The sequence below is a fragment of the Sycon ciliatum genome, chromosome 6, assembly GCF_964019385.1.
Source record: "Sycon ciliatum chromosome 6, ocSycCili1.1, whole genome shotgun sequence".
Classification (NCBI taxonomy): domain Eukaryota; kingdom Metazoa; phylum Porifera; class Calcarea; order Leucosolenida; family Sycettidae; genus Sycon; species Sycon ciliatum.
Window position 1 is genome coordinate 5793505 of NC_088648.1, and position 25999 is coordinate 5819503.

General features: G+C 45.4%; 1 long non-coding RNA gene across 1 annotated transcript; it reads left to right on the top strand.

Moving 5' to 3' along the window:
- Positions 1 to 234: 234 nt before the first annotated feature.
- Positions 235 to 25534, top strand: LOC135818802 (uncharacterized). Its single transcript, XR_010553756.1, has 3 exons — positions 235 to 530; positions 6330 to 6454; positions 25452 to 25534. It is a non-coding gene; the product is annotated as an uncharacterized LOC135818802 (long non-coding RNA).
- The last annotated feature ends 465 nt before the right edge of the window (positions 25535 to 25999 follow it).

Below are 25999 nucleotides of genomic sequence, written 5' to 3' on the forward strand. Positions count from 1 at the left end.
GTCAAGGGAGTGCATAAGTTCGCGCGTCGCCGTGCACCGTTGTGCAGTTCGACCTGACCCCTCGCACTACGTTCCAGCACATTTGGAACTAGCGGTTGGAAAGGTGTCCACGTTTGTACTGCACTGGCTGTCGGGGTCAGTCGAGCTTTGTCAGTTCTAAGCAGTTTAGTGGTAGATATACGACTCGTACACTAGTTTTGAGGTCTCAAGAAAAGCGATGCATGAGCACAACTTGCCACAAGCAAGGAAGGCGATGCAGTGAAAGAAATCCTACAAGTACCGTAGCTGAAAGAACTACTGGGAGTACTGCCCCTATTCTTGATGAGCATTCATTGATGGTTAGGCCAGTAGATCCTGTCAGCAGAAATGAGATTAGTCTGTCTCTTTTCCATCTGCGTGTTGCCTATCGATGTTTAAAACCTTTCTCTCAGTGTTGCTCTTGCCAGTCACGTACACAATTAGCTTTCGAGTAGGGTATCACAAGGCGAGCTGTGACCAAGTTTGATACCATGGGCTGTCTTTGGATACCGGTAAGTACGCTTGTTCTTGTAAGGATCAGGATCTCTCTGATCCCTTGTGCTTCTTCCAAGTTACTGGCATAACCGCTTTTGCGCAGTTGTCCTGGTTCACTGGCAATAACTAAAATTAATATACTCATCGTTGTTGTTGCCTGAGCCTGGGGCAAGAATGAGTTCGCCAAACAAGCTCCAGCGCGCTTGGGTCATGTTGGGAGAAAATTGAGGGTGTGAAAACAGCATGCACGAGAAATAAATCGAGACACCTCTAGTGATCTGAAAGGAATTCGGGTGGACACACCCATTGCCATAGCGCTGCACATCCGAGCCAGTTCCGTTATTTTACAACGTTTCGGCACTTGGCCATCGTCAGGTAATAACAATGAATACCGTGGAAGCCACACAAGAGCAGTATAACTATATATGCAGAGTGTAGCGACAAAAAAGATGCGAATTATGTCACCTAGTATGCAGAAGGGGGGGGGGGGCAGAGAGAGAGAGAGAGAGAAGGTGCAACTAGCACATCACGGAGAAGAAGCAGCAGAAGGTAGCGCACCATTGCATTGTGCTCTGTGACTTGAGGGCGCATGCCATGGCGTTACGCATAGTGTGGCGTAAAAAAAGAGGATGCGAGTTATGTCACCTCTATGCAGAGGGGGGACAGAAGCTGTGACTGTGCACATCACGGAGAAGAAGCAGCAGAACTAAAGACAGCGCGCCATTGTGCTCTGCAAGGTGAGGGTACATGCCAAATAATGATGGTGTTAATTCTAGCACACACTGAACACTGATGTTGATGCTTGGTCCATTCGTGGGCTCAAGTCCTCCTCTTCCCCCAAGAGAGAGCCAAGTTGCTTGGATCTTCGCCATTTGGTGGTGAAGGCAGAGATGTGAAGCCACTCTCTGTTGCTGCTGTAAACGTTGAGTGACCAGTCCCCCAGGCCGTCAGCTATCACGGGTAGGGTGTTGGCAAGCCATTGTCGCTCAGTCGAGTAGAAGGAGATGCCATCGGCATATCCTGTTTCCTGTGTTATTGCTGCATCAGTGTCTGGCCGTGGTGGTAGTTTGCTTCGAGTCTCCCTCAGTGCTGCTTCCAGGTAGCAAACGAACAGAACTGGGCTCAGCCCATCACCCTGTGGTGTACCTAGCGTGCTAACAAACGCCTCCGCTGAAGTGGCACCCACTTTCACAGAGAGTGTTGTACCATACAGCAAATGGTGAATCAGGCATGCCTCGTCAGATCCAGTAATCTCTGACATAACAGCAAGGAGCTTTGTGCGGCTAATGGTGTCGAGGCCAAGGACGTGTCAATCCCACACGAAGTGGGATGCTTTAACTGAAATCCAGCGCTATGTCCACACCACATTGGCAGTGCCGCGGCCAGGTCCGAAACCAGATGAAGTGGATCCAAGATAATGCGACACACGTGGTGTAATACGTTTGAGCACAACGAGTGAAATGACCTTGCGCAGGGTGTTCAGCAATACAATCGGTCTCAGGTTTGCAACTGGTCCCCGCTCCTTGTTAGGTTTTGGCAACGGTATCAATATGCCTGGACCAATAACACTACACGGGTTGTCGCCCTTGGTGATGCTGTTGTTGATCATGATGGTGATGATCGGGTAGATGTACTCAGCACCGTACTTCAGGAGTTCTGGGCATACACCATCTGGCCCACATGCTTTCTGATTTCGCAGTTGCCTCAAAGTCGCCTCCACTTCTTCGGTGGAAACCGGCGTGTCCAGTGTGTGCGGAGCTGGCGGTGACAGCAGGTCATCAGAAGTGTTGAACTGCCCCTGATAGTGATCAAGTATGCGAGATGCCTTTTCCTCATCGTGTATGAGGATGTGACCATCAGCCGACTCGACGAAGAGCTGCTGCGGCTTGCCACGTTTGAGCTGGGAGGCTGCTATAAACATTTGGGCGGAGGTTGGAGCGCTCTCAACCGCCTCGGCAATTCTGTCGAGAGTTGGCTCCAGTCCGTTGCATATTACGGATTTCATGCATAACACGATTGCGCTCCTTCTTCAGCTGCGCAGCATCATGGTGTCCGGACTCAGCTAATTTTCGCAGTTCCCGTTGCCGCTGTGAAAGCCGAGCAACTTGTGTGTTTGGTTGAACGAAACGGTTCCTAGCCTCGGATCGGTGCAGATGACCAATGGTGGTGTCTGCTGCAGACTTGATCGAAGATGTGGCAGCTGACCCGGAAGCATCACTTGCCGGAGTTACTTGAAGGTGTGCCTGAAGAGCCGAGCGATATTCCGGTCTACGGGAGCCATTTACTAATCCATGGACAGCATATGGCGACTCCTTTTTTGATTTTGTTTGGAAGATTTTTAATAGCTCACAGAAAAGCATGTCAGCGATCACTAGCTTGTGGTCACTGAACACCTCTGTACCAGCATACGATCGAGCCTTGTTAATGATGGGCTTACAATGTGATGGAACCACCACATAGTAGATCATGTTGTAGATATTCTTAGTGTGATTCGTAACTGCCCATGATAAATCAGCCAAAATAGACGACAAGCATAGCAGTTCTTGTCCTGTGGTAGATATTCGTTGTGTGTGAGACAAGGCGCGTATGCCGTAGCTTCTGTTGTTATCAGTAACAAGTCACTAGTCAAACTGAGACAATTTCGATGACGCGGAGGAAGTATTCATTCCAGTTGTCAAGCCAATGTTATCTTTCTTTCAGGGGAGTGGGTAGGCGGGGAGGGATACAACTATAGTCCATTCATCGGAATATGTCCCGCTGGCTTTTGAAAGTCCGATGTGGGCCGAATTGAGGATCAAAACCCACTTCAAATCTCAAAAATCTGGGTTTGTCCGCTTCTCCATACATTTTGCCATGGCATACCTGTCCTAATTTTGTAAAACTAGGCTGAATTTCTATTTCCCTGTTCTTGGACTTTCTGGCCTCGAATGTGGCAAGGAGTAATTGCACGGGTCTCACAATGCAGGATGTACTGTTGTTTTCACGATATCTACAACTATGTGCGGGAGACACCAAAAAGTTAGGGTGCCAGTTTCCAATGAATGGACTGTAAACCTTTTCGTTCTGTGAAAAGTATACTTCCTCCGCGTCATTAAAATTGTCGCTTCCCAGAGCGTTTTTTTTTTCAAATTTATTTTGTCCATTCGAAAGGGAAAGAAATCAGCTAGAAACTGAGGCAGAGCATTGTCGACGGACCGAGCTTTAGTTTGAGGCATCCTGCTTCGCCGCACTTGCAGCTAAGGTTGACATCTTCATCAGAGTTTGAGGCAGACCCTTCAGCAGTCAACAAGACCTTGAACAAGCGCGTTCAAATTCAGGTCATCATGGTTTCAAGCGAACCATGCCTCCAGGTGGCAGGCGATGATGGCAAACTAGCATTTTCAAGTACACAGTCACGACCGTCTAGCGGGATAGGGTAAGCAGTTACGCACCTTCTTTCTTTGGCAAGCGCTTCACTGATTTTGTTGGTGTTTTCAGACCTGCTACATTTCTTTTGCCATTGTCAACTAAAAAAGAGGGGAAGGGAAGGTGAGCGCAACCAAGATAAGCACGAGCTGAAAGTCTCAGCTGTGAAGGACGTTGGCGGATGTCATGCATGTCGATGACGATACTGGCAAGACCATTGGACAATACGGTCAAACCACGATTCAAAAATGCAAAAGCAACATTCCACACAACTTGTGTGGCTCAAAATATACGAAGATCAATAAAAGGGAAGCTATGCGAACAAGAATCATGAAAAACCGAACGCCTCAGTAAAACAGCATTGTACTTCGACTATGACAATTTAGATGGACAATTACCTTCCCCTCCTTATGTTATTTCTATAACTTATAACCTTCCAAGTTGGGAGGCTGTTGGAGTGCGCATCCAAGATGTACTAGAGCTGTTAGCTAGTTAGTTGTAGAACGTCAGTACCGTCGGTCAGTGTCGTGCAATGTTATCGCATGAGCTGATTGATTAGTAACTGGTGGTGTTAGTGGACAGTATAGCGTAACTTTTAGTAGTTCCTTGGTCCTATCTCTTTCGTATAAAATAAAAAAGCATTTCGAATTCAGAAGATATACCAGGATTCTTATACCCGGGCTTGAAGTCTTGATAAAAATTAATGCCCATGCGAACGAAGTGGGCCGGCACGAGCTCCAGAAAAAAGATACATGTACACACTCTGGGGCGAAAGAGTGTGGAGCGTGATGGATTTGTTTGGTGCGGAAGAGAGCTTTGAGACCACCACGGCCTCAGTGACATGTAGACATTCCGCAGGAAGGGTCTCACCAATGTTCGAACACAGAGAACAGCACTTCCTACATGACGAGGCGAGCAAGTCACAAACATTGCAATGTGCGAAGCAACAATTTTAATGACCCGTAGGAATTAGATAATGTTGGATAGCCTTTACACTGATTTTGTGAAGACGGGTTATCTTGTGGAACCTTTCGTGTTTGCAAACTGCAACACAGCATGTACACATGTATAAAACTTCACTCCAAAATATTATTATTATTATTATTATTATTATTCACACATATCCGCCGGATGAGTACGCGTGGCCCATGCACCATGGGGACCCACGAATACAAACCAGCATATGTTCCCTCAGCAATACAAGCAAGCAAGCACGTAAAGATAAATGAGAGCCCAGGCAGCAAAAACAAAACGAAGAGAGATGAGGACATAGACAACGAAAACAATTCCAAAGCATAGCCAGGGATTGAATGTGTGCATCTGGGTACGACAGTTAATACGGCTAGTGCAGCCATACAGAGCGCAGCAGCACGAAAATACAAAACTGCCACAGCAGCAGCCAAGAGTGTGCAAACACTAAAAAAGAAGATCAGTCCATGAAAAAATTATTGTCGCCACAGGTAGACATCTCCGGCAAGAATGCATGCGTGCGCACGAGTAGGCAGGCAAGCATGTCAGATGTAATCGTATTATTATGGCCAGGCCAATAAACAGTGCTGTTTCGCAATGAATTCCATCGGCATTTATCATGCGCCACCTTCCGAAGCTGGGCTAGGCCAGGTCGCGACAGAAGCACAAGCCCGAGCTTCTCCCGACAATCCAGTGAGAGAGTGGTTAGCAGTGTTGTTCTTGGTCTGCCTATCCTTCCCCGCAAGGCACCAGAAGCAGCAAAATCGAGAGCGACCTGTGGCGGTGCCCCTGATGGCATCCGGAGCACATGCCCCAGGAAGTTCCATCGCCTCGCCGCGATGTCCTTGGAGATGGGTTGGGTGCGACAGCGGTTGTAGAGTTCCGTGTTTTTGATTATAATTATTTGGATACCTTATACGGAGTAGCGAGCGGAGGTGACGGCGGTGGCAAACGTCCAGACTCCAACATATGAGGGTCTCTTTACTTCGAATTTGTTGGAATATACATTGATTTGATGTGCACTGAAGAGAACATTATTTGAGCATTTTAAAAGGAAGAAGGTACATACATGTTATATTTTGTCGACTATGGGTAACCTGAGGGTGAACACACCACTGCCACATGGAAATCCCTCCATTCGTGCTGTATCCAGCCGAAAATGTTTTATCGCTCTTGTCCGCACCCCCTTTGCTATTACCTGTTATGAGCCCTCTAGTTTCATTCCACGTAGAGTAGCGCTGTCATACAGCACTGTTGATTACTACACCCTGCATCTTCCTATTTTTCATATTTATTTTCTCACCAGCTTCTTCTTTTTCATAATTATGCTGTTGACGAAGGCTCCCTCGGTTTAGACTAAGGCGTGTGGAGAATCCATAAACACAAATACCAAATACAAACAACACCTGTCATTTTGATTATTTTCTTGTTATTATGCCCAGGTGTCGACATTCACCACAGTGATGGTGTTAGCATTATGCAGTGGATCTAGCGAAGCATCTTGCCCGACAAACTGTGTTTGTCAGAATGACATTCTCGTTAGCTGTAGCCCTATCGGCGAAACCTTGTAAGCAGTACACATGGTCCGATAGCGTAATTTACCAATTATGAACTGACTCGTTTTTAACCCTTTCAATGCCAGATCACTTACTACACGCTTGGCCGGCATGCTACGCTGGCAGTACACGCAATGTTCACGTTGTACACTAAAATTAGACACCGTTTCAACCTGTTCAGTTTTCGTGTAGACAGAAATGAAATCACGCATTCAATACACACACCATTCTGGCTAGGTATCCTTGAACGTTTTCATTGCCTTCTCTTCAGAATGATTAACTGGCTAACATAATTCAAATAGTAACAAATTATATATACTCGAAATGCCGCGAGTTAAATGTGGAACTGTCACCAAAAAAATACTTTGTCTTATCTTGTAGTTCTTTGGCTCCTGATCACGATGGTGTCATGTGCCGGTTTTTCTCAGCAATGTTGGGAAATGAAAACTTGAAAAGAAAGTGCCCACATATTGTCCGGAAGCACTGGGTGACGTCACGCCGGACTTGACCTCCACCCGTACATTCTTCGTCAAAAACGAAGTCAAGCCCATGTGCTGGTCGATCGAGCTAGCTGTTCCAATGTGTGGTGCACGTGTGCTCGATCGACCAGCTCGATCGACTAGTGCACGGGCTGGACTTCGTTATTTTGCTCGATCGACCAGCTCGATTGACCAGCGCACAGGGTGGACTTCGTTATTTGACGATGAATGTACGCGTGGAGGTCAAGTCCGGCGTGACGTCACTCGGTACTTCGGGACAATTTTGGGCACTTTCTTTTCAAGTTTTCATTTCCAGTCATCGCAGAGAAAAACACATAACACCATCGTGATCAGGAGCCAAAGAACTACAAAATAGGACAAAGAAAATCTTTGTTGACAGTTCCCCTTTAATATAATACAAGTGTCAGTGCGAACAACGAGAGGTGAGAACAATAGTCAGTAATCAAAATAAAGTGAAAGATACAACCCTGAGAACAACTGATCTAGATATACAAACAACTTTAAGCTGACTAATTATCTTGTTTCTAGTTAGTTTAAAATCTTTATTCTCACTATAGCCAGTGGCCAATAAGAGATAATAGTGCTAAAGAGGAGAAATAGTGAGGAAGAATTGGGAGACAGGGATTAATGATAGTGTTGAAATGAATAATCGAATTGTCGAATAATTTAGAATATTCGTGGGGTGAACAAATAATCGAATAGTCGTAGGAATTATCAGAAATCGCAAAAAAAAAAAGAAAAAAAAAGATCTATGCTCAGTGCTGACCCTGCTGATATTTGCACTGCGTAGATCTGCTCGTAGTATTTCTTCTCAATCTCTTCTCCTCCAAGTTTTTATCTCCTATCGGTATCTAGCAATACTTCTGTTCTTTCCACACGATGGAAACATGCATGCAGTGAATGTGATTTTCGGTCTTTGACCACTTTGTGGTGGGTCTGATCTACTCACCCCCCCCCCCCCCCAACGCTTTAGGAGCTGCATCTGTGCCTTGATCCAAGACTAGAGGGTGGTGGCTTTCCTGCCGATGCGGAAAGCTCGGCTTCTAGCCGAGTCTCACGTGAACCGTGAACGTTTCTTCTCCATACATGTACCACTGTGTACTGTGCTTTTCTGTCATGTCTGCACCCTGTAGTTGGCAGTGCACATACTGGCAGATATACTGTCGAGGACATGGAAATCCAGTCGATTGACCAGGGCCAGGTTTGCACCTCCACATAACAAAATCCGATAATCAGCAAAAAAATAAAAAATAAACTGAAAAAGTGTTGAAAATTGCCATCATGCATATGATAGAATATAGATTATTCGTTCGATGGAGGGCGAAATTATTCGATAGATTATTCGTTCGAAGAATCCGTGTTCGGTTTAAACACTGAATTTATAATGACTACTTTTAAAAGTGTACAGGCAAGGGTGGTCCCTACACGGGCAGGGGTGGTCCCTACACGGGCAGGGGTGGTCCCTACACGGGCAGGGGTGGTCCCTACACGGGCAGGGGTGGTCCCTACACGGGCAGGGGTGGTCCCTACACGGGCAGGGGTGGTCCCTACACGGGCAGGGGTGGTCCCTACACGGGCAGGGGTGGTCCCTACACGGGCAGGGGTGGTCCCTACACGGGCAGGGGTGGTCCCTACACGGGCACACAGAGTTTTGGAACAGCAGGGATATCTGGGATTTGAAGGGAGTACAAAAATGATTTCGCGAAGCTGGTTGGGCAAGCAATTAAAGTAACGAAGGGCCGTGCACAGGGTAGAATGGGGACAGCGGTCAGTCATCGGAGTTGGCAAGTGCCAAGAACAAGAGCGGTGTAAATTGTACGAAGGTTGCACACTATGAGGAGTATGCAGCGAGAGCATATGTGGTGGAGCATGGTTGTGGTGCAGAGAATGTGTAAAGAGTATTATGTTTAACGAAAACGAGAGAGCTCAGGGCCCTACCCTATGTTTTTTCGCTTAGCTCATCATGCATGTTATTAGAACTCCTCAATCAGTTTGAATATGAGTTAGGCAAACGTAATTACAGAATTTATTGGGGATTGTTATTTTCTCCCACTTCATCCACTTTTGGTTTGCTCCATTATAATCGGAATTTCTGGCCTTTTTGTTGTAATACATTGACCTGTTGAGCCAATGAGGTAAAATTATATTCCATACAATACGATACAATACAATAATACAATAATGTCCTTGCCTTGATAGTATCCTTGTGCTTAAGTTAAACTGTTCCTGACAACCGAATGCATGTTTTACAGTCTCCTATAATACGCATCCTGTCCGACGGCAAAAGAGGCTGCGGATTTAGTTTTTCTGCACGTTATCAGCGATGACTACTGATCTTCAGCAACTTGGGTCTCCTATAATACGCATCCTGTCTATGCTTTTGTAATGCTAACATAATGCTCGGGATAGCACTCGCTTCTGATCTTCAGAAACTTGGCCTAACTCTCACTCACAATAAGACTGTTGTAATGTTCATCGTTCCCAAGCCGTCACTGGTTTCTCCCACAATTTCATCTTACTGCTGTACGACATGCTACAGGACATCCTTATACCGTACAACACCGTATAATCCCTGTGGCCAGCTGTCTTTGATGGTACGGTACGGGAAAGGTACGGGAGAGCGCCAGGCATGCCGATGGCACAAACAAACAAACACTTAATTAAAGCTGTGTGTACCCTGGCTAGCGCCAGATGTTACTGAAGTAACGTCTTTTGCATAGCTACGGAATAATGTTGGCCATTTGGTGCGATACAAAAGGTGGGAGTGTTCTAAGTCTGTGCAAAGGGGAAGGCGGAGACATAATTCTAGCGGCTTTCTGCTGGAGCTGTGCTAGCCTGTCAAAGGAAGTGTGTGACAACAGTGTGAGAGCCGTGCTCGCAAATGAGAATATAGGTAGTATGTACATCTGATAGATGTGAAATAAAGAATCATTGGTGAGTGAAGACCTTAATGTAAATGGAATATTGAAAGACTCGAGTGATTTAAATATAGCTATGAATATGATGAAGGCTGCAGACAGCACACAACTACGTTAGTTGTTCAACATGTATGTGTATTTTATAACAATAATGATTGAAATCCAGATTCGATTTTCTCGTTCCAATAATCAGTGGGGAAAATACGGAACTACGGTATACCAAGCAATGAAAATGAAGTTAAGTAATGGAAAGGTGTTGCAAATGCCACATAAAATCATGATACAAGTGCAATAAAAACCCTAGAGGAAGCGCAAGAATGTAACAGGATTACATAACCAAAGGTGAGAAGGCACTGAACGAAGTGTCAACCTACGTATACAACCTCAGTGCAACAACGTGCTCTTTCTGCTTACACAAAACAGACTTGTGAATACGTATACAAACTGCCTCAAGGGCCTTCAACTGCTGGGCATAACGCGCACGGCACAGTACAGTAAAAGAGAGTCATCATACACACTAAGGCATTCAGGACAAGATAACAAGTGTAGATACACAGCCGTCTTCTTACGAACAACATCTCGCTCTTTCCCATCCGATCCCTCTTCATCTATCTCATCGTCCTCGTTCAGCTCGTCATTTGAAAGTCGTTGAGGCAGTTTGTATACGTATTCTTCAGCCACCTTTGGTTATGTAATCTTCTTACCTTCTTGCTATAAAATACACATACATGGCGCCTGATCATGGGGTGGTGGCGTCCCATATGGTGCAGTGGTATGTGCAGCGATTTCCAATCGATAGGATGCGGGTTCGATTCCCGACGATTATGGTCACACACATCTTTCTTCTCTTTCTAAGACTCCTGACTTTTCTTTCATTCTCCTGGGTGGTTACCAACAGCCAGTGCATGCCGGAGTATGCGGTGTGATGTGTGTGCGGGAAAAAATGAAAAGACCAAAAATAGGGATTCACTGGCCAGAAAAAGTCACTTCAAATAGCTGTATGGTGTAGACCAGGCTGAATAGTGACGGTCAATTCTTCAGCCTTGCAAGCTGTTGAATGGTGCAATCCCAGCACAAGTTGCTATGGCATCTGCCGTAGCATTGCTATCATCGCCTCCGGCGATGGGCGTCAAAGGGCAAAGGGCAAGGGCGTCCCACGGAAGCAGAAAGGTGGTTCTTGACCAGGGAGTTGTACGACTCATTGTTCTTGACCTGCCCGGTACCCAAGCCCGTCGAATCTTTTTTTTCTTTTTTTTGGCGAACAAGTAACATAGTTGCGTGATGCCTTCAGCCTGCGGCCTTCAACCTATTCATAGCTATATTAAAATCATCTCCTCGCAGATTACTTGAGCGGCTCTTTGACTTTGTATTAAATATGCTCCGTCCAATGGAGGTCATCCTGAAAGATTATTCCCGTAGCTATGCACAAGACGTTACTTCAGTAACGTCTGGCGCTAGCCAGGGTCCACACAGCTTTAATTCCGTGTTTGTTTGTTTGTACCATCGGCATGCCTGGCGCTTTCCCGTACCTGTCCCATACCGTACCAGCAAAGACATCAATACGGCATTGTACGGTATCAGGATGTCGTATAGCATGTCGTACAGCAGTATGATGAAATTGTGGGAGAAACCAGCGACCGCTTGGGAACGATGAACATTACAACAGTCTTATTGTGAGTGAGAGTCAGGTCAAGTTTCTGAAGATCAGTAGTCATTGGTGATAACGTGCAGAAAACCTAAATCCGCAGCCTGTTTTGCTGTTGCACAGGATGCCTATTATAGAAGACTGTAAAGGTATGTAATGTGCTCCACAGCCAACCATTCATTCAACCATCAGCGTGACGTCGAAAGTGCAAGAGATGATAGTTGCTGACCGGATCTCAAAGCAAATCCAACCTCACCTCCCCAACGACCAATCAGGCTTTCGGCCAAACTATGGCACCACACAGCAGCTATCTCGGTTCATCCATTAGATCACCGAGAAAAGAGACGTTGGGCAAACAGTAATTGCTTGCTTCTTCGACATATCTAAGGCGTTTGACCAGGTGTGGCACCAAGGACTGCTTGCAAAATTGGCCCACCTTGGACTCGATGGCAAATGCCTCCAGTGGCGTGCCTCTTATCTCACCAACAGACGACAACATGTGCAAGTGGAGAGCAGCAAATCAACCTGGCTGAACATTCCAGCGGGGGTCCCGCAAGGCTCTGTCTTGGGGCCGCTTTTGTTCACGGCCTACACAGTCGATCTGCCAACCGCCTGCATAAATGCCAACACTGAGAGCAGCCAGTTTGCTGACGACACTGCCATCATCGCCGCTCACGACAAATTTCTAGCCGCAGAAGAGCACCTCCAGTCAGCTGTGACAACCGCGGCACAGTGGCTGAAGGATTGGTATCTCCTGGTCAACAAAGTAAGACCACTGTCATCTACTTTCACCACACCAACCGGCCACCTCCCAGACCACCATCAATCACACTCAACGATACCAACCTCACTGTGGCCTCAAGGCATCGCCACCTTGGCCTCCTCATACAGCGGAATCTATGCTGGAACTCGCATGTTGACTACATCATCACTTAAGCGATCAGGAAGATGTTCCTTCTCCTGCGACTACGCAATTCCTTAAACACTTCTACTCTCGTCTCCATTTATCTTACTTACATCCGCCCTATTCTTGAGTATGCTTGCACTGACCTCTCACCCCTCCCCGCAACCCTGAACGACCGGCTTGAGCGCATCCAACGGCGCGCCGCTCGCCTCTGTTTGCATCTCCCCCTCCTTGAACACAGAATCCACTCCGTGCTGATGCACTGACTCAAATGGCCGTCACTCAGCAGCCACCGTACCCTCTTCCATATCCTTCTTGCACATAACCTGCATCATAGATATGCACCACACCTTCTTGCAATTCACCTACCCCGAATACAACCCATTCCAACGCTCAGGTTCCCCCGAACCTTTGAGCTACCCACAACATGGACAAACCGGCTAAGAGACTCCCCCATCTATGCTTCTCTTGATCTCTTTAATACTAATAGCATTCCACCCAGTCTCCGGCAAATCAACCCCAGACGAGATTTCAAAGCAAACAACCTACCAATTGTCATCTCTTCCGTATGCACTTGCTCACATTGCTCAGCACATCTATAGCTCCATTGTGCCCAGCTTATGTGATAAACTCTCTATTGCCATCGCTACTGCTTCAGCAAGCAGCTAAGCTTTGATCTCTGTATCCGATCCCCGTGCCTGTAAATATTTTTCTCTTATTAGCCATAGGCCATCGTGAGAATAAAATATTTCAAACAAACCGTCAGCAGCAGTTAAGCACAAGAACACTATCAAGGCAAGGACATTATTGTATTATTGTATTGTATCGTATTGTATAGAATATAATTTTGCCTCATTGGCTCAGTATGTCAATGTATTACTACAAATAGGCCAGAAATTCCGATTGTGAGGGGCAGTTCTAATAACATGCATGATGAGCTAAGCAAAAAAAAGCATAGCGTAGGGCCCTGAGCTTCCAAGCTCTCTCGTTCCGAGATGTTTGCGTTTTGGTGCTGCGGTAAGCGGACTATTCCTGAGGGTGGGTGAAGAGAACAAAAAGGGGAAGTCAGAAATTATAACAATGTGAAACAATGAGAGGGTGAAGTGTCTAATGTCTGCTTCGCTGATTCTGCTAATTGCTACGATAAAGTTATTGCCTTCGCGCCGTTTATTCTTATAATTAAAAAAAAATTAAATTTCGATTGTTTAAAGATTGCCCAAAGGGAATAGAGAAATAGGCTAGAGCAGAGCTAGAGCAGAGCTAGAGCAGAGCTAGAGCAGAGCTAGAGCAGAGCTAGAGCAGAGCTAGAGCAGAGCTAGAGCAGAGCTAGAGCAGAGCTAGAGCAGAGCTAGAGCAGAGCTAGAGCAGAGCTAGAGCAGAGCTATGCGCTTGAACGTAATGACTGTAAGCGTGCAGAACTGGGATATTAAATGGTTAAAAGCGTGCCAGAGATAAGCTTTCTAAAGAAAATGCAATACGATCTGATTCTACATATTCAACGATATTCCGCTACAGTGAAACCAATGCTCGTAGAATTGTTGGGTGATGTTCTTGCTTAAATTCGATTAAACTTGCCATGGAGGTGATCTTAGGGGGCAGATAATTCCAGAGGGTGCTGTATTTATGGAAAAGGAGATGTGAACAGCGCTGTCCAAGGTTTGTCAATACCAGCTCAGTGGGAGGTCGTGGACTGGTTGTGATATGTATGTTGGACTCAGTAAAAAGTCCATGCACTATTATGATGATCATACATGATCGTTTGTGGGATATTCGATTGAAATCCGTACTGCGGACGAAAGTTCATTTCCGTAAAATACGGATAAATACGGGCGGTTTGCAACACTGATGTATGTAGAGTCCATTGGTCCAAAATCCACTATACAGAGTCCAGGAGTCTGCTCAGTTTTGATCAGCTTCATCCAGCCGCGCAATCCCCTATAAGGCCGAGTAAAAAAAATTACTAGATGATCGTCCTTTTTTTTGGAAAAATCGGGGAGGGCGGGAGGATTTTATTTTTATTTTTTTACTTTTTACCCTCTCATGCACACAGTGTACACAACAACATCAAGGTTTTTTTTCTCTTTTTTTCTTTTTTTTTCTTTTTTTCTTTTTCTTTCTTCAGCAGATCGATACTGACGTTGTGATATACTAGTAGTATGTGGTCCATATAGTAAAGAAAGTATTAAACAAAGCGTGCACATGTTTCCTGCATCCGCGATCGGTAAAAAACCAACGATTTCGGCAAAAACTCACGATTTAAAAAATAAAATATTTCTTGGGGCGCTGACAAAAACTGGGGCGGACGGGGACGATCATCTAGCTTTTTTTTTTACTTGGCCTAAGTAGTACTTTTTCTACTAGTCCCCTATACATGATCCAGGAGTCCAGTTTGTATCCAGGCACGCCATCCTGTGTGTCCGAAAAAGAACAAACACTTTTCAGTTTGCCTCGTGGCAGCGCATTCTTTTCTTCACTTCAGCCATGGCTACCAGTTTCTTGCAGTTGCTGACACTCAAGGTAACCAAGGAGGAAAAGGAGATGTTCAAAATCAAATCTGGAAAGCGTCTAGTGGTTCTCTAAAGAGTTTCATCAGTATGCGGAGTGAAAGCAGAAGTTGGAGAACGAGAAAAGCACAGTTCAAATCTGATGAGTCGGGTACACTGACACTCTCTTTCGTTCGACGCCACAAGGATACCCTGTTTGACTGGACAAAAGCTGCCTGTACCACCGTGTCAAAAGGCTGTCCAACTGCAATCTACATGGCAGGAAGATGCCTGAGGTAAGGAAGTTTTTGCTCGTTTTGATTCTCCTGCTGTTCTGTCGTTATGCTAGATTTTTTTCCCTTTTCCAGGGAGCGTATCGCGTTTGTTTGATGTTGCTTGAATGAATGCCCTAAAAGTAATCAACGACTTCGTAATAGTTGCGTGGCAATAATATCTAGCTATCATCGATTTTATTTCATGAGAAATGTATTTTTATCCCGGTGATATGTGAACTCCACGACACTCTTCCTGTAGCATGAAGTCGAATACAATGGGATCCACAAATGCAGTGCCAGTGTACTACTAGTAGTAGCAGGAAGAATGCTTGTACTTCCCCAGCGTCATCGAAATTGTCGCAGTTTGACTAGTGACTTGTCACTTGTTACTGACAACTCCATAAGCTAAGCCATTCAAAACTTAGAACACAGTATGATAGTCTGAAGAGTAGAGTAACGTTTCAGGACAGTTGGACTGAGAGTTTTCATGCAGAGATGAAGTCCTCGTCGTCGCTGATGTCAATGGAGGCAAAAATATCGTTCCGAAATATTTCAAGGAAGGTTGAAAGTTGGTCGCGTCTCATCTCAAACGCTTTGACTTTCTCCACAGGACGGGAGCTGCTATGCTTGTCGTCTGATAGCTCTGGATGATTTCTGCTTCACCAACAACGAAGCCTAGTAAGAATACACGATCGTTGCGAGGTCGGTTGATTACCGTCGGCGGAATCACCTCGATCTTGAAATGAACTTTTTTTAGCCGTGGCATGCCCATTTATTTTAGCTGTTTGGTCACAGCTCATGCAAGTATGTATGTGTACTATCACGTCCAGCGCGCCCTCTATTTCACCATCGCTGATACCATGGTACGGCACCTGCGCGTGCATCACTAGCACTACGTGTAGAGTCTACACGGCTCTTGCAGGTACAATCATGCACTGAGTGTCTCAGCCAGAGTGACACATTTTATCGCTGTTGCAGGTATTTAGTTTGCTGACCCCTCGATATTTCTCCAAGCGCTGCCACTTGTTCCACGAAGTCATTCTCACCCCAGCTAAGGTAAAACAGTGATGAGGCTTGAGTGAATGGCCATAAGCACGAGAAATGTGCAGGCTGCAACGCCTGACTAATCTCAGCGAGTCGAAATTACCATCGCAGCAACATCAGGGAAGAAATTGCGTCTAGTTCAAAAATTCCAGTTTCCAATAACAGAAAATAGAACTTTTCCGTCACCCTATACTGATGATTATCGCCTATGTCCGATTCCTTGCCTCTGGTACAAGTGCTGGTGAGTAAATACCCCGTTTTATATCAAAAGTCAAACTGCGACAATTTCGATGACGCGGAGGAAGTATGCCGATGACAAGAAAACGCTTCACAATACTCGTATTCCGTAACAGTTTTAATGTCACAAACATGACATTCTGTCAGTGTAATTACCTTGTGACTACAAATCATTGCATTTCCATGTTGGGGAAGACAGTTTGACTGACGGTAACGCTGCACAGATTGTTCAAATTCTCATTTCAATTTAGCTGCAGTGAAGTATGTTGGTGTGTCTGTGAGTCTTGAGTGTGCACAAACAATCTTATGCCTCGTATTACTAATAGACTATTGTCCACGCCGTCACCTGTTCACAGGTCTTTGAGTGGATGGATTTTCAATGAGCATCACATTCGTTGAGAACTTGGTAATTGTGTGCTCCCATGCATCAGTAATAGGCATATCATTGTGCTATGTATTTGTTGCAGGTGGGTTAATCTTCAGAAGATTGCGGAACTGAGTGCTGCTGAACATTTGAATGGCCATGAGCAATGGTGAAGCTTGGTATTGCTCTCTCAGCATGTGCTAGTATTATGCTGACTACTGCACTTTGTTATTCTCTTACACTATTACATGTATGTAAACGTGCGTGCACCCGTCCACGTATGTATTCGTTTCGTATAATTATTTGTTATCCCTCTTTTCTTTACGTGTAAATGGGTTGACGTTTGCATCACTGTTGGAGTTGCATGTGTATTTTGTCTCTACTCTTTTCTTGGTGTTTTCTTGGTGTTGTCTAAGTTTGTGTGTGTGTGGGTGTGGGTGTGTGTGTGGGTGTGTGTGTGTGTGTGTGTGGGTGTGTGTGTGTGGTGTGTGCGCGTGTGTGTGTGTGTGTGTAATTTGAAAGCAATAAATTAACCCTTGGCTCTCCATCACAGCCTATTGTCTTTCAGTTCTTGGTTTTTCTTACTCTTAGTATTTCTTGGTGTTGTGTGGGTGCCAGTGTGCATGTGTGTGTGTGTGTGCATGTGTGTGTGTGTGTGTGTGCACATTAATTTGAGAGCACTACATGATTGAGATAATTATTGTAATTTGCAGCGAAGAAACCACTTGATTTGAAGATGGTGTTTGCAGGGTTTTTCATGTAATTAAGTGGCTGCAGTGGAGCCTCAATACTTCTTTTTTATCTTGAGAAGTAAATGATGTAAAGGATTAAATGGAGAAGCAGTTTTCTGGTTAATATTCAGTGCTTACAGCAGATCCTATGTCCAATTTTGAACTCTGTATATGGGATGCCTAATTGACTGGATTTTATACACGTAGTGTTGTCCACATAAAGTCTCTTTCTATTTGATTACAAGCTTGGGCTTGGACTGTGGATAGTGGATTTTGGACCAATAGACTCTATATAGGGGGAGCTAATTGGCTGGACTCTATACCGGGAGTGATGTCATTCTTAACTTTGAACTCTCAGTTGATTTCTCGGATGGTGAGCCAATTTAATTATGGTGAAATAGGAGAAGAACAACATGTTACGAGTTATGACTAACTGTCCACCAACATAACCAGATCTTTTACAGTCAGCGAGTGCAACAAAATGGCACAAAACTGACAAGAAGTACTGAGACATTCGGCGACCTGACACCTAGCTCCAACACTTCTCCAAGGCGCAAACCAACAACCGTCAGGCGAAATAGCACGTCATAGTACATTCGAGATCAGCGGGAAGAAGATGACGACGTCCACTAATTTGGTATCTGTGCACACGAATCTGCTGTGTGTGTTACTCTGTGTGTCAGCTATGGCATCATCGCCTGTGGTTCCATGCCTACGTCTGAACCATCCTGCAAAGTTTGAATGACGTAGGTTGAGCGATCGCTCCGCGAAACATACTTTTTGAAATTCTCTTCATAGTATATCTTCTGTAGCCTGGCCTCAGTGGGCCAGGCAGCAGACAAGGAGAATCATCAGATCAAACTCACAAGTAGGTCACAGTTCAGTTGTAGATCAGATGTAGACTCAGAATCAGACTGAATTGGAAGAGGATGAACTGAAGTGTGACAGCCCTACTTATACCTGGCCAGAGTGCTCTCTATCCAATCAGGAGCTTTCTTTTCTTCTTCTTCCCCCATCTCCCGATAATTATTAGCCCCCGTTTTCTTTCGACGCATTTGCTGTGCAGTGAAGCCGAGACCCTAGGTCGGTGGAGCACATCAGACCCCGTCACCACGTCCACGATTCATGCCTGCGATGCTGCACCGCTGCTTTGCATGTCATGATTCGAAGCTGTGGCCTTAGTAAAAAAAAAAAAAAAAAAAAAAAAAAAGATGTATGTGACTACCATGACTACAGGTGTGGTGCAACTGCACCAACTAGGAATGCAGTGAGTCATGCATGATGTCAAGTAACAGATGCCTGCTAAAAAAGTATGAAAACAAGAAAAAAAGATTAAAGCTTTACAACAAGGTGGCTCGAACCTAAACTACACGATCTACTGTTCCCAAACCAATGGCATCCCTCCATACAAGGTACAATGAATGAGGCATGCCCAAATATGCAATATGCACTGTGTTATATCACTCCCTCCCCAAATTGAATCACGTCCTCGTGATTATCAAACAAATCCAGTCAGAGCAGGAGAGGGAAAAAACACAAGATAACTGGAAAATGCCTCCAGTTATAGAACTATATACAGTATGATACAAATTTACCTAATGAAGACTGTACAAAAATGTCAGGACTACATTGTCCTAGCGATAACGCGCTGGAGGTTGAATATTGTTACGGTTTCGCAAACCATATGCATGCTGCGGTGCAACTGGTGCTACTGGTGCTACGACTGGAACTTGTAGGAACTCGACTACTGGTTCCGGAAAGCCAACTGCTGATGGAGACGGATGGGGCAGATCAGCACTACTATTGACACTGGTATCGTCTTCTCGAACCGGTTTTAAACGGTTGACGTGAACTACTTGCATCTTACCAGTTTGACAATGCTCAATGCGATACACCACATCATCAATCACTTCAATGACTCGGTACGGTCCCGTCCATGGTTTCCGGAATTTCTTCGTGGTGCCTGCTTTCACAGCTGGGTTGTGTAAGCGCACCTTGTCATTGATCGCAAACCGTGGCTTGGTTGTCTTTGCATCATAGTAGTCCTTCTGACGTTTCTGTGCCTTAGCGCCAGCTGATCGAGCATGAGAAAATGCCTGCTGCAAGGAGGTCTCCAGATCAATCAAATACAGTTGAACATCGATTATCTGACCACCTCTGGGCAGACAACTGTCAGGCGGTGTTCAGATAAGGCAAATGTTCCGGATAAGAAAACACACTGTAAATACATGTACATTGTACATTGTAAATAGAATAGAGTGCTACTTTTCAAAATTTTCGTATTTTTTGAATGGCTCACTACATGCACAGTGCGTATTCTACGGCACGTGCGCCCAAAAAAACTGTTACGGATAATCGAATGGTCGGATAGTCGATGTGCGGATAATCGATGTTCAACTGTAGTCAGGTACAGATTTGACATGTTCTCTGGAGTCGTTAAACATAATATCCACTGGCAACTTAAGCTCTCTGCCGAACATCAGTCTAGCTGGGGTTTCCTTGGTTGAACTATGTACGCTACTACGATACGCCAGTAAACAGCGTTGAATATGCAGATCCCAGTCATTGTGATTGGCATTGACTCTGGCACTCAGCATGTTCTCAAGTGTACGGTTCATCCGCTCAACTAGACCATCACTAGAAGGATGATATGGTGTTGTGCGTGTCTTCTTCATGTCTAACAGTTCACAGATGGATTTGAACAAATTTGACTCAAATTGCGCACCTTGATCAGTGTGGATAGACACTGGCACACCGTAGCGACAAATGAAACCATCAATCAGTGCAGAAGCTATTGTCCTAGCAGTCATATCCGGGATGGCAAACGCTTCTACCCACTTTGTGAAATAATCAGTTATCACAACAATGTAGAGGTTACCTCGATCTGTTCTGGGCAGTGGTCCCATGATGTCCATAGCGACACGCTGTAGCGGAAACGATGGTTGGTCCACCTTCATTGGAGCGCGAGCGGTTGGTGCTGGGGTATGCCTAGCTGAACACAGCTCACACGCCTTGCAATGCAGCTCAATGTCAGATGACATAAAAGGCCAATAGAATCTAGCTTTCACCTTCTCTAGAGTATGTTCAGTAGCGAGATGGCCACCACCACTCTCATTGTGCATCCCAGTCATAATTCTCTGTCGCAAACTGACAGGTACAACAAGTTGCAGGAATGATTTGCTACCGTCTAGTGAAGTGTACGTACGATACAATAAGCCATCTTGTAGAACCAGCCGTTTCCACTGACTCCACAGACGTATCAAGGTCAATGATGCTCCTTTCATAGCACTATCACTGCGTTTAGGCCTGTCTAACAATGCTTGTTGCCAACCAATCATGCAGTCAATGTCAATGTCACTGTCTTCCGCTTGAGCCTTCCGAATATCTTCTACTGTGAAGAAGTCTGACCAGTTTATCAAATCAGCACTTACATCATCAGGACTGCTAAGCTCGCAGGCGACCGTCTCACCGCTAGTAGTAGTTTCATCTAAGCTGGCGTAGGCAGTAGCGCTCGTGTCATTCGAAGAGTCTTCAGCTTGTTGTACCGGCGAAGAGTTGTCAGTGTCATGCGATGAGTCATCAGCTTGTTGTACCGGAACTTGTAAAGCTGCTGTTGTACCTGTAGAAGTACAGTCACACTGAACAGAAGGATCATAACATTGCTTGTTATTAGTGTTAGTAGACGAATCTAGGATTGGCGAGGCTGTCGGAGTTGCAGCGGAATCAGGATTAACGAGCTGCTCAGGAAATCGAGATAAACCATCCGCATTGCCATGCTGAGAGCCTTTCCGATGTACCACTGTGAAATCAAACGGTTCCAGCTTCTCTATCCACCGTGCAAGAATGCCTTCAGTGTCCTTGAATGACTTTAACCATACCAGCGCCTTGTGATCAGTTCTGAGAGTGAAATTTGCTCCAAGTAAGTAGTGTTTGAAATACTGCATGAAGAAAACTACAGCATACATCTCACGTCGCGTGGTGCTGTATCGACGTTGACTCTTGCTCAAAGCTCTGCTTGCAAATGCAATGACTCTTTCTCTGCCCTGGTCATCAATCTGGGATAGAGTAGCACAAATGCCATAGTCTGAAGCATCTGTATCCAAGATGAACTTACGATGAGCATCAGGATACGTCAGAATCGGCGGCGTTGTGAGGCGGTGCTTCAAAGTGTCAAACGCATCTTGACACTCATCAGTCCAGACAAAGTCGACTTTCTTCTGCGTGAGCTTGTGCAGTGGTGCCGCTATCGTGGCGAAGTCCTTGATGAAGCTTCTGTAGTAAGAGGCAAACCCAACAAACCTGCGAACTTCCTGCACAGAGGCAAGTGCCTGCATATTAGTGACAGCACTGCAGTTGGTTGGTTTAGGGGCCACACCCCCTCCTTCAAAGACATGTCCCAGGTACGTTACGGACTTTTGCAGAATTTGGCATTTGCGAGGCTTAACCTTAAGACCAGCTGCACGGAATTTCTCAAACACAAGCCGTAACCGCACAAGATGCTCATCAAAGGTAGTAGAGAATGTGATCGCATCATCAATGTAAGCCGCGCAGGCCTTCGGTACTAGATCACCCAGTACAAAGAGACATTTGTCATCTTCTGAGGCCAACTAATGCCGAGAAGTGATCGCAGTTGCTGACGGTGGAAGGAAAGGAGACTCTGCTCCAAAGCCCCATGTTCCGCCGTTGTACGCCAGTACTGATATGACAAACGCCTGATAGAGCCTCAGGCGCAGCTTCTCACTAATAAGCTCTTGTCGACACCACACAACAAACAGTGACCTGGAAGTTGCTGTTGCGAGCTGCTTCATTCTGATCACGTCTTGTTCATCAGCCAGAAGTGACCCAAGCATACGTGTCTTTCCCCAGACTTCCCCTAGACGATCCCCTTCTCTGCGTAGTGTTGTTTGCTCAGTTTTCTCTTCGTTCACTTTGAGATGCCATTCTCTGAGGACCTCAGTTATGCTCGGGCTGACACTGTCCAACCATGTCCGTGAGCTGCTCAGAAAATGATGGACTAGTTTTGTACAATAACCGTTGAAGTAGTTCGGACGTACGTTTCGCCGTATAGATCATGACGGCTCATCAGGTGTGCAAAGTTCAACTCGGATGGTGAGCCAATTTAATTATGGTGAAATAGGAGAAGGACAAAATGTTACGAGTTATGACTAACTGTCCACCAATGTAACCAGATATTATACAGTCAGCGAGTGCAACAAAATTCCTCAGGTCGCCGAATGTCTCAGTACTCCTTGTCAGTTTTGTGCCATTTTGTCGTGATGAGTCATAAGCCTCGGTCCCGTCTTGAACTCACATTTCCGGTCACTTCTAAGAAGGTTTTCAGCCGACAACAAGCAGCCGTAGACCGCCGCCCAGGTCACTCCTCGTCCTTCTTCTGTGGCGACCCTGTGTCCTGTGTCAACTTTGCTGGCTTACCTAAATGGATGGATGGAGTTCTTGAAGAGTGTCTAGGCCCAGCCACATTTGCTGTGCACGTAACCGATGACAGATTGTGGAAACGGCACAGTGACCACATCCGCGCACGTTTGCGGACTGAGGAGCCACCTGTTGCTGCACCAGCACAGGCAACAACCGCATATCCAGCTGTTGTTCCATCTTGTCAACCTCTGAACCATCCAGTGTCGACATCATCTGTGCCGGATTCAGACGCATCCGAACTACAGCCTTCAGTTGATTCTGTGCCAACAGTCGTATCTGCCTCGCCAGTTCCTCCACCACCGGAATTAGTCACACTCCCAAAGTCGAAGTCAGCTGGGTTAACTCCTGCTATTCAACCGCGTCGCTCAACTAGAGCTGTTCAGGTACCCGTCCGTTTGGACTTGGAACAGTTCTATCATCGCTATTCACAGTTAGATCTGCTGTCTTATTTCTGTGTTTACAGCTATATTTTGCAATGTCTTGTGTTGCTGTTTCGACAGGTGATTTTTATATTTGTTATTGTTGACACCACTAAGACATCACTAGGACTCTGCATGCACACAGGCAAACCTGTGCTGCCTTGCCCTTTTGCTGTTCTTCTGTCTTCCGAGTCCTTGAAGTGACTTCCTCGTTGTTCGCTTATGAAATAGAATTATACTTACTGGTAACATCCTTGTCTCAGTCTGTGTTGTAATAGTAGGTCAATATCAGATAGGGCTCTGTTGAATTGAGTGGTAGAAGTCTTTCGATCGTAGATCAGCAGGGAGGGCATTCCATGCAATCCTGCCATGAAACATCATACTCGAGCCACCAGCAGGCCTGTGAAGGGAAGCCTAGGAGCAAGTTGGAAACTTGGCCCTACTGAAGCGCTGAATATTCTGCACTGTGTTTGGAGCAGTCGTTGTAAAGAGTTCTTGTAGGAGTGGGCTACAATATCCATTGATACAGCGGTGTACACAAATTTGAACTTTCTGAGTGTATGTGTGCGCCAGGCTGACAGTAACAGTGCCATGATGCTGTTCATTTCATTGGCTGTGCAGTCGGGAAATCCCCTGTATGCAAACCCTTCGTACACTTTGCATGTTTCCGGGCTACGGCCTTCGGCCCTTGAGAATTCAAGCATTTAAAAAAAAGAGTAAAGTGCAATTGTGCATGAAGTGTTGAACCACGGATATCAGCTTGTTTCGTTTGACTTCGCTTAATTTCAGAATTTTTCTAGCTGTTTGGCGGGGTTTACCGTATATTTACACCCTGAGTGTAGACAGAACTTGTTTGGCTTTCACCAAGTCTTGGCCGCGATCTAGGCACTGAGCTCGACCATTTTGTTCATCATATGGAATTTGCGATCTTGGACAACACTTTTTAGGTTCGAGAGCACATTGAAAACGTCGATCACATTTCGGCCAATGGTCGGCCGCAAGCAAAGCGGTTTGATGATATGCAAGTCAGCCAATGGGGAGGTGCTTGTTGAGGTGCTCTTGCAGTGACCAATGGCTTGTCAGAGTGAGAAAATTCTCTCTGATTGTTAATTCTGTTCGAACTTGGCTTGTAATGACCGGTGTTGTGTATCACTGGCCGATTATCTATGTCAGTCCATAACACACAACAAGAGCTACGGTTGCTGTAGGCTACGACTAAGATCATTTCAAGTAATGAAGTCGATGATAAGAATAAATTCGGCAGCTCTTTCACCAACCGGAAAGAGCTCTTTGTTTCGGGGAAAGACAGCAGCAACCCCATTACGAGCACACTGTAACCAAATATGAATACTACAGAAAAAGGGTGAGTACCGTGCTGGCCCAATTCGGCACTAGCACCCCGAAGAGAAAATACAGCGTACAACAGTACACTACGCATAGCAGATTTAGGTGCACGATGCGCAAATAAGGAGTTGATTAGATTATTCTCGCGATTCGCGACAACCGGTACATTTTTGTGCTATTGACTGCTTTCTCATTTTCTCGAGTACAGCTTTATCGAGCCACATTTCTATCGCCATCACAATATTGGGCATCAATGCCCGTTTGGTTTGCGATGTAAAATAAAACTTCAAACAAACAAAACAAAAATAGCCCGAAAACTACACTGGGAGACATACACAAAATTTGTAAAGGTGCTCACCAACACTAAGGAATAAGAACAGTGTGTTTGAGTGTGTATGTGTGCGCAGGCGTGTGTGTGTGTATGTGTGTGTGTGTGTATGTGTACTTATGAGTGTGTGCTCATGTAGAATTGCACATGTGTGCGCGTGCGCGTGCGCTTGCGCTTGTGCATGTGCAAGCATTTATGTGCCGGGCGAGTGTGCTTGTTTTGTGTGTTCATGTGCGTGTGCGTTTATGTGTGTGTATACATGCACATGTGTTTTTGTATGTGTATGTGCACTTCTGTGTGTCTGTATTATCTTTTTGTTGAATTTGGATACTGAGCCAATATGGATTGTGTCCATGTATTCTTTTATATTATGCTACCAGAAATTTTGAAAATTTGGGATTGAAAGCAATCAATGGTTCTGCATTCAAGGATGGAAATACATTGAATTACCTGTAAGTATTGACTCGGGTGGAGAGCCAAGGATAAATTTATAGTAAAGAATAAGGACCAAGAAAGTGCAGGTTACGCTATAATGTCGACTAACATCACCAGTCACTAAACAATCAGCTCATGCGATAACATTGCACGACACTGACTGGCGGTACTGACGTTCTACAACTAACTGGCTAACAGCTCTAGCACATCTTGGGTGCGCTTGTCCATCTAAATTGTCATAGTCGGAGTACAGTGCTGTTTTACTAAGGCACTCGGTTTTTCATGATTCTTCTTCGCATAGCTTCCCGCTTTTATTGATCTTCGCATCTTTGAGCCACACAAGTTGTGTGGAATGTTGCTTTGCGTCCTTGCATCGTGGTTTGACCGTATTGCCCAGTGGTCCTGTCAGTATCGTCATTGACATGCCTGAAGATCGGCCAACGTACCTCACAGATGAGACTTTCAGCTCGTGTTTGTCCTGGTTGCGCTCCCC